General features: G+C 37.8%; 1 protein-coding gene across 11 annotated transcripts in view; it reads right to left on the reverse strand.

Moving 5' to 3' along the window:
- Positions 1 to 17235, reverse strand: part of NLGN1 (neuroligin 1) — a 423737-nt gene that overhangs the window by 240269 nt on the left and 166233 nt on the right. Inside the window, exon 1 of one of the 11 annotated variants that reach the window (XM_084528872.1) lies at positions 5964 to 5984. The exons of 8 other annotated variants lie outside the window; for them this stretch is intronic. The gene's annotated coding sequence lies outside the window, so the exon portion shown is untranslated. Of the gene's footprint in view, positions 1 to 5790; positions 5932 to 5963; positions 5985 to 17235 lie in introns of those variants that run through there. 2 more of the 11 variants (XM_084528880.1, XM_084528871.1) reach the window with 2 other exon arrangements.

The raw sequence follows: 17235 nt of genomic DNA on the forward strand, positions 1-17235 counted from the left end.
ATACAATGTAAGCAGCGTAGTGATAGTGAGAACCCTGGTATTGCAAAATGGCAAGTTAGAGACAAGCTGTGGGTATTCTGATACGAACATCAGAGCTAGAAAGCTAGCAACAGCTTTTGGAGAGGAAGAGAACAGCAAGACATAAGGAAGGAAAAGAATGCAGGGGGGTAATAAAGTATATCACAGCTTTGCAGAAAAAAATGGCAAACTTCCACTAACAGGCAAGCATTCAACCCAAGCATTCTGAACAATTTACATCCCTACTACTGCAGTTACTTAACAGAAGACCTTGTTTTCTTGAGAAGGAAGCCCAAGTTAATATAATTCCATTTTGCCCATATTTATTAAACACTAACAACATGATTCACAACATTTGAAAAGTCACTAACAAGAGCTGGAAAGCTCCCATATGCAGAACGGAACTCAGGTAATTATTATTAGCCATAAATATTGAGAAAACTATGAATTATAATGCTATTAGTGGAATAGGACTGATGCAAACAGAAAATATGTCTAGCTGTGAAGTGCTAGTTGGGTAATATTGATGCAAATAAAGATACCGTACAAATTGAAAAGACGGGCAAGTAGAGTCACTTTGTAAGAAAAAACCACAGATGATAGCACATATAAATGGGAATCTGATACAGTATTTCTTGAAATCAATACATGTTCTGAGCATGCTATGAATTCAGTACCAGATACTAAGAGCAGCAAGACAGAAAAATACAACATTAAGAGGAGAATATTGTCATTTATAATGCAATCGGTGAAGGTAAAGTTTACACTTTACAAGACTGAATGCCAAATTCACTTGAACACAAGGCAAGCTAAGTACCTATGATCTGCATAAAAGTGAAATTGACAGGTAATTGTTCATTATTAAAACCAAATTGCTCATTACTAAGCATTAGAAATTAAATCTGTTTGCCAAGTCTGTCATTATCCTCAAATTATGTTCATGCGTGTGCATATAAAAAACTGAGTTTGTATGTAGAAAGACCTGAAGAAAGAGTTAAGACGACTTTGATCAACCAGGACATATTTTAACATGAAAAAATGTTAAAGGGATGGAAAAAAAATAATTCCCTTGATGTTCAGTAGTCAGCTATTTTGCTTTCTTTCGGGTATCTCAAAATGAGTAAGGCTGATGCAGGTAGAAAGTGTTATGTTTGAAAGAAATTAAAACATTTACTCAAATTTAATTAGCCCAGTTATTTTTGTACAATCTGGTTTGTCCATGTGTGCATTAAGAAAAGTTTTTTTTTATTAATGTACATCTGTCAAACAGTACAAATCTAAACCATAGAATACATTTACTTCCTTTTCAGCTCTGCTGAAACAGAAGAAAAAGGGAATTATTGATGCATTCAAACAGTGCACATCTTGCTTCGTAATGTAATCTGTTATTGTGTTTTTTTTCCTTAACACCTACACAGCTTATGTTCCTAGCTAGTACAGTTTAGAGAATAAACGTGGACCCAGGGTATCTACTTCCAAAGAACTTGTGGGAAGCTGTTTGCAGATTTGCATTTTGTTATTTAAGAACATGATAGTCAAGTTCAAGCTTTAGCTTCTTCAGGCACTTAAACTGGCTGAAATGATTTTTGTTGTTTTTTTTCTGGAGGTCATATCTTAATGTCCAATACTGCTACTCTACCCGTTAATGTAAACTTCTCTTTCCCTGCAGACTTTCATAAAGGAGTCAGAAGCTATTAAACCATGTACAGAACAGAAAACATCTTCTTCTGGAAATGAAAACACCTGTTGCACATCATTATATTCATAATGATCCTACAAACACAAACCAAGAACCAAAGTGATAACATGTAAGCCAATAAACCTTTATATTAAGGAAGTTTTGTGGGAATATGCCTAAGTTGTAGAGAACCGAGTCTCTTAAAACTGCAAGTAATCACAAAACACTTCTAAGATCCAAAAGGAGAGCCTGGTCAACAACAAAAAGAAAACATGGCTATGATTTAATATTTGCAATTGGCATAGCATAAGTCACCACATGCAATAAGAGCAATATTGCATTGCCTCAATACCAGCCACAAAAAACAAAAAAAAAAACCATTAAGGCATACCTTGAATCCTTGAATACTGTTGAACAGAACTACCATTTTTTTGCGCATGTGCCAAGGAACAGCTAGGTCGGGAGTGGAAGGAGAGGATAAAATATCATGGAAGAAAAGAAAGGAAGAGGACAGGCAGTCAACTTAGTCGAGTATTTGCTGCAGGTAAAGGAAGAGAATTGTCTGCTGTGCTATTCTGAGAGAACTGGAAGGTTGAGTTGCCCAAGCTCAACTCCGGCAACCATAGGCTCTTATAAATGAGATGCATTTCTCCCAGGTAAATGGAGCATAGCAAGTACTTATGGCCCTCTTCATTTAACTTTGTTTTGCAACAGCTTCTGAGCAGTGTGCATAGGAATTAAGCACCAGTCTTTCCCCACATGGGAAAAGGAATTTTAAAATGATGTTACTTAGAGGTGGCTTATGCAGACAAGTCACAGAATCAGACAGCACTGCCAAAAAAATCCAACGTGGGTCTTCTGGGAGCAGACAGATAGGGATAAGTTTGTAGACGAACAGCAGCTGACAAACTGAACCCAAGAGGAAGGGACACAACCCTGATTAGTAAATACAACACTTTCCAGCCTTCAGTCATCACTACTTGTTTAAGTAATGACATGAAGGGCAGTCAATTTAGTCTACACTCCCAAGTTCTCCAGGATTCCTTCCTGATGCTTGGCATAGTTTCTCAATTTACTTCTGCCAGTAACATTTTCAGGAATAGGTCAATAGCATGCTCACCGCTAGGTGTGTTTTTTTCACCTCCCAACTGTTTAACAGTCCACAGTATCTAAACCATCACCAGGAAGTCTGAGACCAAGAAGTCCATTTCAGACAACACCTGTGCATGGGACAGCCTGTTCCACAAAGCTGAAGAGTGGCTGTGAACTGTCATGGTATCCAAGAAATGCTTTAGACCTCAATACCAGATCTCTTAGATGAGAGATGTTTGAATGCTACACACCATAACAAAAGAAAAATAAACATCTTAATTCCTTAAAATCTCAGATTCTCTGAGAAGAGAATTATGCTTCACATAGACAGGTCACACTGCTTACTGCTTTCCAGGAAAACATTGAGCCTGCAGTGATGAAGACACTTAAAAATGTCCAAACTGAAGACAATGGAATTGGGTCATATAATCTTGAACCCCTCTAATTTGCTCTCCCTTCTCATAATATGCCTGCTAACATCACATAATTATTGGGACTACACTCTTACAAAGAATAATTATGCAAAAATTAGCTATTTCAATAATTCCTATAACTTTTCACATTTTTAAAACCCTACTACATTTCTTAGCACATTTAGAAAGTGTTTTTTTTTTTTTTTTATCTAAAGAAGCTAAGAGGAATAAGTGATCTATGCAACAAATCGTAGTTTCTGTCCTCTGCTATTGTAGGTTAGCTTCTATTCCTTTTAAACTTTCCTTACGTCTTGAGAGCAACACAAGGGCAGTGAAACTGCTTTTATGCAACATGCATGGTTCTAGCATTTTTCTTTTAAAAGAAAATAGAATACCTCTATTTCAAAAGAGATGTATTCTTACTGCAGAGCTCCCTCTTCATTTTTCAGTAAACAGAAGTTATAAACATTTTTAGAATGATGCCAGTGCTTTGACTTTAGTATGCTGCTGCTTCTAAATTGGTCAGAAAGCAAGAAGTAAAGTGTGATCACAGCAGTTTAATAGGGATGGACAAAGCCTGTATAAACTAAAAAGAATTTTGGATGTATTTATGTAAATGGTACTCAGAGGGCATCTCTGATGAGGATAAATCTCTATCAATGTATTATTGCTAAAATATGCATTTGACTAAAGCCAAATTTTAAAACGCAAGAACTATTAGAAGCTTTTATGTTATTAGATTTGCTTACAAAGCTCATATGTTGAGTTGTTCACATTCACTGCTTTGCTTCTCTGGTGTTGTCCTACAGCCAATAAAGATATTTGCACCACAACATTCCCAGAAGACAACCACCAACAGCCAGAGCAGGGCTCTAACTCATTGCTCCAACAAGCTTATTCCCACTTGCCTTTTCTTCCCCCCTGCAGCAGAGGTGAGGGAGGAGGTGTAGGGCTCATCCCCACCTGGGCTCAGGTGCCATACTTTTAAAGCTTCCATATAAATGCACACAAGAGATCCTTATATTACCTGGCACAACTCAAAGAATTTCATTGAGCATACTTGACAACCATCCCTTTTCCTCAGTCTCAATACAATTTAATTCTCAAAAGCAGCACGCAAGATATGTTCCTGAGAAACCCTCCTCACAAGTCTAGTCAAGACCTATGTTTTTCTAATGCTGTTCTCCATTTCCTAACAGCTTCCTGTAGGTTCAGGGTAGAAGAGCCCTTATACTACTTACTGCTGTTTCACAAGTTTGTTCTCCTCAATCAATTGCATTCCTCAGTATTAATACTTCACAGAAGTGATAATCCTGTCTCTTGCAAAGACCATATATTTTGTCTGAGAGATTATTCATTTCTTATCAGTTCCATGTAGAGAGCACTTTTATCAGTCACCTTGTAGCAGGATAAAAAATATCTTGTTGGCAGTTGGTCTAGCGAAAGAATTAGAAGAACCACCTCAAAGTGGCAGGTTACTCTGAAGTTTGATCAACTAACACAAATAATACAGACCCAGCTGACTATTTCTGCAACCTTGTGGCTCCATGAATCATATGAAGCAAAAGATACCTGCCTTCCTTCTCAAAGGAATTGTAAGAGAATACTGCAGGTTAAAAAATTGTGCCTTTCGCTGCTGAAAAAGACTTTCATTACTCCTATGTTGCCGGGGATATTTTTCATTATTTTGAGACCTTTTATAAAGCCATACAAGGGAAAAAATTAACACTTCAGACTAGATGATATCAAATTTAGCTAATGCATGGAGGTACTTGGTAACCGTAAGAGTTACCGGGGCATCACAAAATAGGATTACACTGGTTAAATTTACTTCTGTCAGTAGGTTTTGTTTAATCTACAGCCCACAATAATGCAGTGAAGAGATGGGTCTGAAAAGAGGTTGAAGTCATCTGCTCATCAGAAGTCATTTAATAAAAAGTAAGTTGTAATGGTAGCTGGAGGGAAAATCAAATACAAGAAATGAATTCAGGCTCTGCGATCGAACTGCAGTTTCATTGATTAACGTCTGCTAAAATAAACTGCTGGACTGTAGACTCTCCCATTTATTGCCTTCCCTGTGCTTCGGTTGCTATGATATCCTTCTAAAGATACGTAGCAATTACTCATCTGGGAGTTGCAGGCAGGCAAAGGACAGGACAAGCAAAAATTCCCAATTAAAATGGATGATTAACAAATAACCCAAATTTAATTAATCTTGTGCCCACGTTATAAAGCTCTCAGAAAGCCTTTGCACCCATCAACAGTAAAAATTCTTATTCTTCCCCATTAACGTAATAATTTTCCTGTTCCCTGATTAGGCAGAGCTAAGTATTTCCAGCAGATGCAGAGTCTGGGAAGTATTAAATAAAGTGGAGGTGGAGGCACATTTTGCACAGATGGGCTCAGAAGTAATGAAAAGCTCAGGGTTGTTATTTTAGAGTACTAGAGCACAGACATCCCTAAAAATTTATGGAAACAGACATAAATTCCCCTTTCTCCCTCTCCATTCAGCACCATCCCTACTGCCATTAAACATTATTTCTACCAATTCTGCCCAGCACCTCCCAAGCCCTCTGCACACTCACCAACCTGTCCAGAAGTAGGATGCAGGATATTCTCATCTGTCCTGCAAACTAGCCAGCTCTGGGAAAGCAGAGCTGTATAACTGCTCCTAGGTACAATTAACACTGCTGGCAACAGGGAGGCACAAACCAAGTGCCCTTGGACAAATCAACTTATGCGCTACCCCTAATGAGCGATACCTGCAGTAACAGGCATGGGAGGGCTGAATGGCCCTCAGCTGAGAGCACAGGCAGATGATAACAGTGATGTGCAGGTGGAAGGCCCAGCGCCGTTAAGTGCAAGTAAGTTTATTTCAGGTGGTGATGTGAGAGAAGGAGAGGACATGGTTTGCTTCAAATCCCTTCATAGCTTTGCAGTGTGTTTAGGTGAAAAAATAAATAATGATTTTTACTTGTAAGCAGAGCACTGGGAATCACAGAAAAATAAAACCTCATAGAAGGGGGAAATTAAAATCTCTAAAATAAAGATGCACAGATACCCTGAGGTTTTCAGATAGCAGCAGTAGCATTTGGAGGAGAGCATTCCTACACCACTCAGACTCACAGCTTCAGCCATTTGCTGGGCACTCTTTTCCTGTCTCTGAACAATGACCAAAAAAAAAATGTTTTCACTAGCACAGTTGAAAATGACTTGTATTTGACCATGTGCCACACCAACGCGCTCACAAAAGCAACAGTAGCACTTTTCAGACAATAGACCTAGACTTACAGAGATGTCTGCATTTCCACTTGGCCACCACATAAACATATATAAATGTGCATATGTATGTATGTATACACGTGTGCTTGTGTGTTGGCACAGCAAGATGCCATGAAAGTGCAAAAGGGTCACCGTTCTCTTTCCCTGGATGCGATATTATTGTTGCTTTACTTGGGACTATCTGAGGATAGAAGTGAAATAAGGACTACAAGGAAAGTTTTATTACAACTGATAATATGGGTAGGAGAAAAAAAATGGAGACTCAGATAAAACCCTGCCTTCGGTTTTGGTATAGGAGCAGTCCCCTTCAAGCTAAACATGGCTAAGAAAAAATGTTTATGTTAAAGAATTCAGGAAAAGGTTGTTGGGTATTCACTGAAGAGACTAAATAAAGGTGATCAGGACTTTAGTCCATATAAATAATATAACTATTTGACCTGCAACATTTTCACGTTCTTGTAGCAGGTTAATTCAGTACCCTTGATAACTGAATCTTCGTGCAAAAATAATCCAAATTAGCAAACCTTGGCTTCTGGATTCTCAATGCATTCAGGCAGATGAAGCACAGTAATGACGCTTTCCAAACCAAGACCTCAGTCCTGCTCTCATCCATGCGCTGTACTCATCTACTCACAGAGCGACTCACGGGGATACTGCAAAAGAGTACAGCTCACACAGCTGTGGGGTTAGACCCCTCCAGAGAAAACAACAACAGACTTGAATGACTGTGAGACTAAGGATGGAGACAGACAACAACAGAAAATATTGCCCACCATCAGCCCTGTTGATGGAAGAGCAATAAGAAACGGAGCTCAGCGGCCTGTAGGGACTTCAGAGACTCATAAAGGATGTTTCTTCACAGGAAATTATTTCACAGGAGGAAGATCGTGAATGAGCACAACTGAGACTTGAACTTCCACTGAAAACTTAAATAAGTAATCTTTTTCTTTATGAGAATGACTTGGGAGTAGCAATACAGAAGTAACTTTAGTACACATTAACTATAATATTGCTGTTCAATCTATGAACCTTTTCAGGGGGTGAATGAAGGCACCCATACCAATTTACAACACTGAAATTTGAATCTTGAACACAGTGACGAAAAGGGAAGTTTCACCGCTGATTTTAATGTAGCTAGCATTTCACAAAAGAATTTGGATTTATTCCCCATACTATTCATAAGAAAATAAAAAATAATAATAATAAAAAAAAACTACTATATTCAGTGTTATACTGATGTAAGAAATGATATAAGAAAATAGTGACACTGAATAACAGTGAAATGATATATATTGCTTTAGTTATATCTACACGTTTTAATGTGTTTTATAACAATTTGTTAGAGCAGCATCTGTTATGAATTTACTAATATGCTTTTCAGGGAGCTGAAGAACCGAGCTCCACCTATTAATCACGAAATACATATCAATGAATAATTTATAAATGGTACCTTTATTCAAAGTGCTGCCAATTAACTAAACAGTTGCTGCATTCATAATTGTATCAGTCACCTCTAGACTTTCAACCTTTATCAAGATTTCAAATACAGAGGCATAGAAACTGAATGAAAAGTAAATTTTTAGCATAGCAGTGTCACAAGGACACTGATATTCCTTGGCATCACTTAAATTCCTCAGGAAAAGCAGTTCTGAACCCTTTAATGTAAAATACATCTGTATTTCTATTTCACACCCTACAGCTTTTTAAAGACAATCATAACTGCACACTGTATATACGGTAAAATAAAAATAGGTAGTGTATCTCTACAAAAGAAGCAAAGCGAGGCTAAAAATAATTCTACAAAAAAAAGACTACATCCTGAAGCTCTGTGTTTCTATGAATTTCTTCTTCTACGACCCAGGTAGAAAGCTGTAATTTTTTCCCAGGGCCATGCCCTCTCCTGGTCTTGCAACTGCATAACAAACCGAGCAATTACATTCACTCTTCTGTCTTCCAGTCCAAATCACCACAGCAAGATGTTTACTTCAAAACCAGTGTAGAAACATTTGTACAGCAAGACAGAAATGCAGGAGGCCTCTCTTTCATACTTTTTTTTTTTTTTTTTAATTAAAAAGATAAATAATTGCAAGCAGCCACATTAATTCAAGATTAAAACTGCAACTGTAAATCACAGAGGGTCACATTTAATGGTGACATAAACAGAAGTCAAAATTATCTGCATGCATTTTTAATGTAAATTGGGGTTATTTGCATGTCCAAAAAGAAAGAAGGATGGTAGCAAATAAAAAAAGGCAATCAACTGTCTCGCCTTAAAGCTTCGTGTTGGTTTCCCTTGCCTTGTACAGAAAAGCCCTCTGGCCTCTCAGCATGGAGGCTGAGCTAACGCTGACTTCCCAATGTGTAAGATGCAGCTGTGATATTTAGCTAATTGAAAAACATGCTTGAAAGTGCATTAGTAAATTTTTTAAAGATTGGGCTATAACAAGGTGTTATTCACACAATCCCTGAATTCAGCCCCCAAAATTTTTAGGTTTCTATTGGCCGCATCAGTTTGGCAGCCTTGGAAATTTGAATTATTTTTTTTTTATCCTCCGACTTTTGTAATTAGTTTATTTGGCTTTCTGTGGAACTCCTGCGATTGCAAATTATTCACCAGATACTTGCAGATCAATAACATTCATTTTGAAAGTGTGTATGGTGCAATTTCTTCAATTTCATTGACTTCCAATATTGTACCATGGAGGGTGTTGTCATGTGTTTGTATTCCTGTATAATGTTATGGTGCAACATTATAGTTTTATTTGGACACGAACCCATAATATATATGTATATTTGTGAGTATGTGTTTTGGAATACACACACAAATATGAATACATATCCAAAACAAAAAGAAACATCCACAACACCTACATATTTAGTGAAAGATAGTGGTTAGCCTTGGGGATAAGGGGGATGCAATTGTGGCATGTATTATTGTTCTCACAGTAAGGAACAATTTAAAAAAAAAAAAAAAAAAAAAAAAGAAGATAGCAGAGAGACAACAGCAAAAGCACCCAAAGGAACAACAAATTTTTGAGAACATGAAGAGAAGCCAAAACAGAAGATGCATCTTCCTCATCCTGCAATACAACTTCATTTTAGAGGAAAGATATAAATGAAAAGTCAGTAAATGTGTAGATTGGTAATTGAAAATCTCTGTAACTACCCTAGTTATCAAGGGATTTCATCTACTTTTACTCAAAGACATTGTTTTTTTTTTAAAACCAAGGCAAAATTATGAAAACTATTAGGGAGTACTTTAAGATAATATTTTAAAGTATGTAATAAGAATAAAGGAACATCTATTTTATGTCTTACAACACCGACCAAACCGCTTTAGTTCTAGAAACTATGTAGGTAATGCATTTTCATGGGGACTTCAGCATCCCTGACATACAGCGATGTAATACAGCCATTGGGGTTTTGTCTAACAGGAAGAAGGATACCTCACAGGCATTTCCAAGCTCACCACCAAATGCTGCCAGCAGGGGAGCACATTACTGCATTGTACGTGTTAGGATAATTGTTGACTCTAAAATATCTTCTAATGGCCGCTTTGTAACTTGGAATTTTAAAATAATTTTAATCATTTTCCATATAGACACAAGCAGTAAGAGGAGGAAACCCTCTAAGAAAATGGTTTTAAATTTTTTTTGCTATGATTTGCATTTGCACTTTAAATAGCTGAAATTAACAGATGCTGGGACTCTAAGCATTTTTCCCTTAGATCTTTAGTCATGCCACAGAGGCAAGCCAAGTAAGTGAACTAGCTTGAACCTTCACCAAACTAAAGTTAGTAACAGGCCGGAGGCTACAATCATGTCCACTGTCCCTATCAGCGGGCAGCTGATGGATCTGCTAAATGGATGGCATATGAAAACAAAATGAACAAAATCCTGTTTTCATTCTTAAAATCCATTTGCTAAACAAAATAGGTGTTGTGTTCACATTGGTAAAATCCTCACTAGCAGCAGCAGTGCTACATTCCTACAGAAGGAGGAAGGAGGTGGTGATGGAGATACCCTGAGGCAATAGGCTGAGTGTCCAGTGTTGATGCAGGATGCAGCAGGCAGATAACGATATTTTAAAGCAAGGCTACCAAAAAAAATACATTAAGAAAGAGCCTTGATGGGAGGAATTTTTAAAGACACAAACAGTGATGGAAATGCAAGATGGCTTTATGGATCTTTCCCAATTTCTAAAAGGTCCGAGTGTATTACCTAGGGGTTAAGCACCTGCTAACACTGCTGGTGCTTTGACTGACCCATGGCCACCACCAGGACTACTGTCTGTACCTGTACACTCCTGTTCTTGTGCATTGCTCTTTGTTGCACACTTTCACCCTCTTCAATTTCTTACTGTTTCCTCATTTTAATTCTTTTTAATATATTTTTTTTCTCACTACCTTGTCTGTTCAGCTCTATCATACAAAGTACAACTGTATGGAAAGCCGTAGGCCATTCCCTGCCATTCATCTCCTTCTTCTCTACCTACTTGTACCCTATAAACGTATATTATAATATATGTCATATATTATACATATATATATTTTTCTGCATCTTTACTATCTCAAACTGCAGGGATGGATAAAATTAATGAAAACTAAAGAGTTAACAAAACAGAGAAATGCCACCACTTTTTTTTTTTTATTCATGAAAATACTTCAGTGAGTATCTTCCCTGCAATCCATCAATAGTGCCTCTTTGCAATGTCCTGTCATTGAAGGATTAAGACACAGTCATCCAGATGATGCTGAATATGATGCCAAAAACCAAATGTGCAGAGTGGAACGATAGTTGTAGTTCTGACAGATGGCACAAGTTTTTGCATTTTTGGATGACTTTTTTTTCTAAATATATATATATATATAGCCTAAAGAAGATTAATATTTAAAGAAAATTATTTTTAAAGTAATGTTTTAATGCAAAGAAAAAGAATGTAAAGTAATTAACTTTTGCTCCTGTGATTGACATATTTTGTACAACTACCCAGACCTCTCCTGGGCTGTCTGTTTGCTCTTAGTCAGTAAGGACAATGGCATCCTGAAGTTATCATTTCTCATTCATTTCACTGAATGTCATTCTCAGGTAGAAGGGAAATTAAGTGATTAAACAGGAAGAGCACAGAGCTGTCACTGGAAAATTAATATTTTCAAATTAACGTTAGACAAAGGATGCGTAAAATGTAAGTTATGTTGATGAAAACAAGCAGTTTCTCCGTAATAAATATGTAAATCAAGCCATTGATCTATCAGTTATTATGACAGTCTAATGTCTCAGAAAAACTTGCTGTGATTCCGAGCCACATCCATGCAATGATGAATACATATGGTAGCAGATCAAGATGGTAATGCACAACGGAGTACTTAGAATGCTTAAAAAAAAAGCACAACACCTTTTATCAGGTAATTTTTAATATAAACAGCTTCTAAATGCAAGAGCTTTATCTGTCACTGTTAATTAAACCTGTACTTTGTCAACATACGATAATCCATTTATTATAGTAAAAGCCACTACATTTCAAACCACTCACAAATTACAAACCATAATTGCTAGGATTATTTTATTTCCAAGTGCAGGCAGCAAAGCCACCTTAAGATTCAACAATGGTGAGATAATTTTGGAGTGTAACCATAGCTCTATCTCACAGTCCATTGGCTTTAGTATTGGCAGCAGACAAGCTGTAATTTTTCATTTCCTAATTAGATTTAGCCATTAATTTAACTATTCTATCATATTGGTGGGATAAAATAACCCTATTTGTTTGGTCATTTTTTCCTCATTTCTTTTATTAAATATTGTCTGATAAATGTCATAAATGAAAGAAAAACAACAACAACAAGGACCTAAATACACACAAAGACCTTGCCACATTCACTCTGTCCGTATCACTACCTACTTTTTGAGCACCTGACTTCCAAACCCAACTTGTGGCCCTCTAAGAAATACCTTCTGTTAGCACACGTGGGGAAATGGGGCACTCTGGGTGGGATTCCCAACCATTACCTAGAAAAGCTAACGGAGACTGCCGAGGAGGTGAGAACACCATAAAGCCCACTGCAGGGCACAGGTGCCTCACTTGAGGCTGCTGGCACCGGAGGGGGATTTGCAGCACCGGCACCTGATGCGATTTTGGGAGCCGGCAGATGGGCTCCGTGCTGTCGGTGTCACACTCCCTGTTAGATGCTGCCATTCACAAAGCAGAGCCCCGTTATCAGATTGGGTGAATGTTTCAAGACCAGTTCAATACCAAGTCAAACAGATTAGCGTAAATCGCCTTTAATGCTGGTTCAGGCTACCCCGGCTGTCTCCGGATCGACAGGGAGTGAGAATGGCTGCTTTGGAGGCAGCAATCACTCGCAGGGAAAAGGTAACGAGGCAAAAAGGCAGCATGGTGGTTACCCCTTAAATTGCTACAGCCAGTCCCAAAATAATCCTCTACCACTACCTTTATGCACCTAAATCATTCTTTTCAAAAAAGTGAGTGAGGGTCATTCCTGTAAAAAAGCATAATAGAAGGAAGCAATACAAGTCACTTTTCTTCTGTACACTACTGAGAGAAAGAGGTAAATGTTCCACACCATTCTCAGCATGAGAGAATTCAAACTCCCATCATTTACCCATTTCGTAGCGCTCCAGCCACCTGCTCTGGCCAGAAGCACTCTCTATACTCTATGACTGTGAAAAACGTCTCAAATGTTCAAACTAACTAGAGGCAAAGAGGTGTGTGATCTGGAGGTTAAAGCACCTACTTACAACAGTCAAGAAGGAGAGGTTTGGGTGCTGAGCCCTTCTCTGGGGACCACTCTCGGAGCGTTTCGCCTAGTGGCAGTGTAGACCATACTGGGGCAAAGAACTTGGCCTGGGTCTCTGCTAACCCAGGCACCTGCCTCAGTGACTGAACCCCAGACAGACTGTGTCTATTCAGCCCAGCTTGCATGAGTTTTTTTTTTTTTTTTAGCAGAATGGCAGAGATTTAACTGGAATGGACAATGCTCTCCATGCTGAATACCTCAGGCGCTCCAGTGGGAAATGGAAGGTATGAATATGATCTCCCCGAGGCTACAGTGAGCCCAGAGTTTCAGTCATGCAAGCCTGGATGAGTGCTCTATCTACTGAAATATTGTATAAATTTCACAAGTCCTGATTTGGCCATTGTATTCTGTGCAGTCATCACATCAACCGTGCTTCGGCTGGGTAGGAGCGCTACGGAGATGTAGGCAAACATCACTTTTCTTGAGGATCCCAATGAGCCTTGGGTCTGAGATAAATCTATGTCATATGGATAAAGCAGCATTTTAGGAAGTCTGGGTCTTTTTCTCAAGACTGGAAAAATAAGTATGAACCCATTTGGGCTCAGCAAGGGATGTTAAAGAACACTCCTGCGCACTTAGAGTCATACATTTCTTAGAGTCTTTGTAAAAGATCACTTCACATGATCGAACCCAATCTTTTTACAAATAGCTGCGATATTTGACTGCTCCCCGTCTTCCTGGGAAAGCTGTAACTTAATGAAAGTATTTGTAAATAGATGTCAGTATCTGAGATACAGCATAGTCATTATAATAAGGTAAATCTAACATCAGGTCTAACAACTGAACAACCCCCATTAGAGTTGTTTCTTAAATTACTCCCATAAGTATTTGTGCTGTTCTGTCTTTAGCATGAAACAACATCTAAATAAAAATGTACTCAAGAGTTGGTGAATAAGTTTTGGATATCACTAGATCAGTGTCTGGACCTACTAATACAGGGTAAACAAAAATTCTTGAAGAATTTGCCTTGGTACAAGAAGGAAAATATATCTTACATTATGTATTTTCCTGGAGTTTTAGAGATATCCTATTGAGAGGGCACTGACAGTGGCGAGTGCACACACTACAGCGCTGACAGACACCCTTGGCAACCCATGGGAGATATGTTTGGAAACATGAAATGCAGACCTGAACAAATGATACGAAACTGTCCATCCTGCACACAGAGAAACGCATCTCATAGTGACTTCTCAGTCACATTGTTATTTTTCCCTACTGAGCATCAAGACAAGAATCTCATTCTAAAATCATTGAGATGTATGAGTAAACAAGGTGAGACTTGATATTTATGCCAAAAGAGCCAAGCTCTGAAGCTCCAAGCAACAGATCTGTTGCATGTCACTGACACACAGTCCCTTGGTTTCATATAAAACCACAGCTTATGTTAACAATGAGATTTGCTAAACCTGAAAAAACATGAGAGGGGGGCTGCTCCTGAGACTTTCAGATGGAGAGAATGACCCTTGAGACAGATAAGCAAATCTTTCTTCTACGTGAGCAAGTACAAGAAGGCTAATTAATCCTTACGTGTAATCGTAAGTCACCCAGCCAAAAAAGCAAGGTCAAACTATGAGTTTGTAAATCACTGAAAATTGTGAGGCTTTGCATTTTCTGTGATGAAGCACCCTACAAGTCACTAAAGCATGTGCCAACAGCAGAAAATTCTTGAATGTACCTGTTGCGAACCCATTTTTGTAATATATTTTTTTTTTAATTTGTTAATTATTGGCATTTTCCCATTAAAAATTAGAGATCCCACATTTATTATTGTCACAAGAAAATAGTAAAAAAAAAATATAAAGAAAAAAAAAGGAGGAAGCGTAACAATACTTTGTGATTTAAAGGCAAACACCTCCACTACTGCTAATTGCTCTCTGAATCTGAATTGGTAAAACCATAAGATTATCAACAAGACTCAATACAGGTAGAACAATAAAACCTAATTATTTCTCACAAAGCAGACCATTCCATTTAAAATAGAGGAAAGCTAAGAGCAATAAAGCCTATGCCATTAACAATTAGTCTTCTGCACACATGATTAGACTCACGGAGATAAAGCAGCCTCTGAATTTAATGACGAATCCCATATTTCTAGTTGGGCTCAATATTCTGTACTAATTGTGTTGAAAGACCTTGTGCTACTTGAATGTACTTAGACTACAAAATATGACGCTGTCTCCAAAGATTCACTGCTAGCACTTAACATTTAATATCGGGCACTAAACTACACTGTGAATTAATATCAGCATTTAGGGTTATTTCTTTTGTGGGGGGTTGTTTTTTTGATTATTTTTTTTTTTTAAGTAATTCTGGAAAGCTTGAGGACAACATTTTATGAGCTGCTTACTATTTAGAAGCCCTTAAATATGAGCTGTATACAGATGCTGCCCTAAATTAAAATTCAGCAGAACATGTTACTGACTGAACTTGGGAGCTTCAAGAGGCTTCACTGAGTACCTGATGAGGGCTAGTTCTTAGCAAAACCAAGAACACATACTGTTATACTCATTACAGTATATCTCATTAGAAGAGATAAAAATATCATTTAATCTTTAAGTGAATAACATGCAAATGGTAACAAAAATATTAAATATTGCCTTTATACGGAGTACTTGGAAATGGCCATAGAAAAGCTGTTAATTCAGCCTGCTATGAATATATATATATTATCTTTCTCTTTTTTCTTTTTCCAATATATTTCTTCCTTTCAGGCCTGAATATAGAAATATATTATAAAAAAAAATATATCCCTATCAGGTATAACCCCATACACTGCTCTGTGTCTGGTATTTTAAGAGTCTTGTGAAGTATGCAAACACCTACCTGGAACAAGGCTCATAGCTTGATATATGCATGTACCACACACACACGTGTACACCCATGTCTACATAGCCCAATAAACTCTCTTCGTGTCTTCCTCATTAAAGATGTTGAGAAATCTCTGTCATTTTTGGGTGGCTGGATCTGGTTTCTAATTTGCAAAAACAGAGAATTTTGCTCACAAGTAACAGATCGTTTCACAGAATGCTGTGTGGGCGAGCAAACATGCACAGCGCTGTTAAAACACCGCATATAGGGGCAGGATTATTTTTACCAACTTTACCACAAAATTTGACACTCCCCAACTGCAAGTAACACCAGAAACTGGAACAATTTAATTAAACTGAATCATCATGTTTGGGGAACGTATGCCTCTATGTACTCCCCATACAAAATTACTGCAGAGCCAAAGAATGGATTTTGAGAAATTGGGTTATAAAAAACAACAATAACAACAACAAAAACCAATGAATTACAATGGCTAGATAAACTACCGTGGCTTGTTATTATCACAAATTAAGGTGTACACTTCGTCACGTGTGAGAGATGAATTTGTTGGACTCATCAGTGACAGTGCAATCCAACTATAAGAAACTGTGCTGGTCCTGAGCAAGACTCAAGATAATCCCAGATATAGATCTGCTGGGCCAGCTCCTAAAGCACCATGCACTCTCCTTTCTCCTTTGAAAATCTGTTCATAAATATAATAATTGTGGATGCTAGGTACTACAGCACAATGTGCACATGGTGATATGCCCAACATGCATAAATACTACAATCTCTGTATTTTCCAAGAACATCTTCTATTTAGCTGCTTTGCAGTTCATTCAAGGTTGCAATCCACTTTATATTTCCACTGAGACAAGTGTTTCAGTTTGTACTTTCTCTCAGAAATGCAATTAAAACCTGTATACTACTGTGGCATATGCAACCAATGGTATATTTCAATCTGTAGGTTTTACTGAATTTCACATGACGTTAGCAAGTATTCTAATTTGTATCAAAACACCAAACTAGCAGGTATTAGTAGGTAGCCTGGATTGATTCCTGACATCAAACTCGGTGGCCCCAGTGAGGTCAAATCCTGATATGAACTCAGAATTAATGGAGACATTTTT

Source organism: Aythya ferina (assembly GCF_964211825.1).
Source record: "Aythya ferina genome assembly, chromosome: 9".
Lineage (NCBI taxonomy): Eukaryota > Metazoa > Chordata > Aves > Anseriformes > Anatidae > Aythya > Aythya ferina.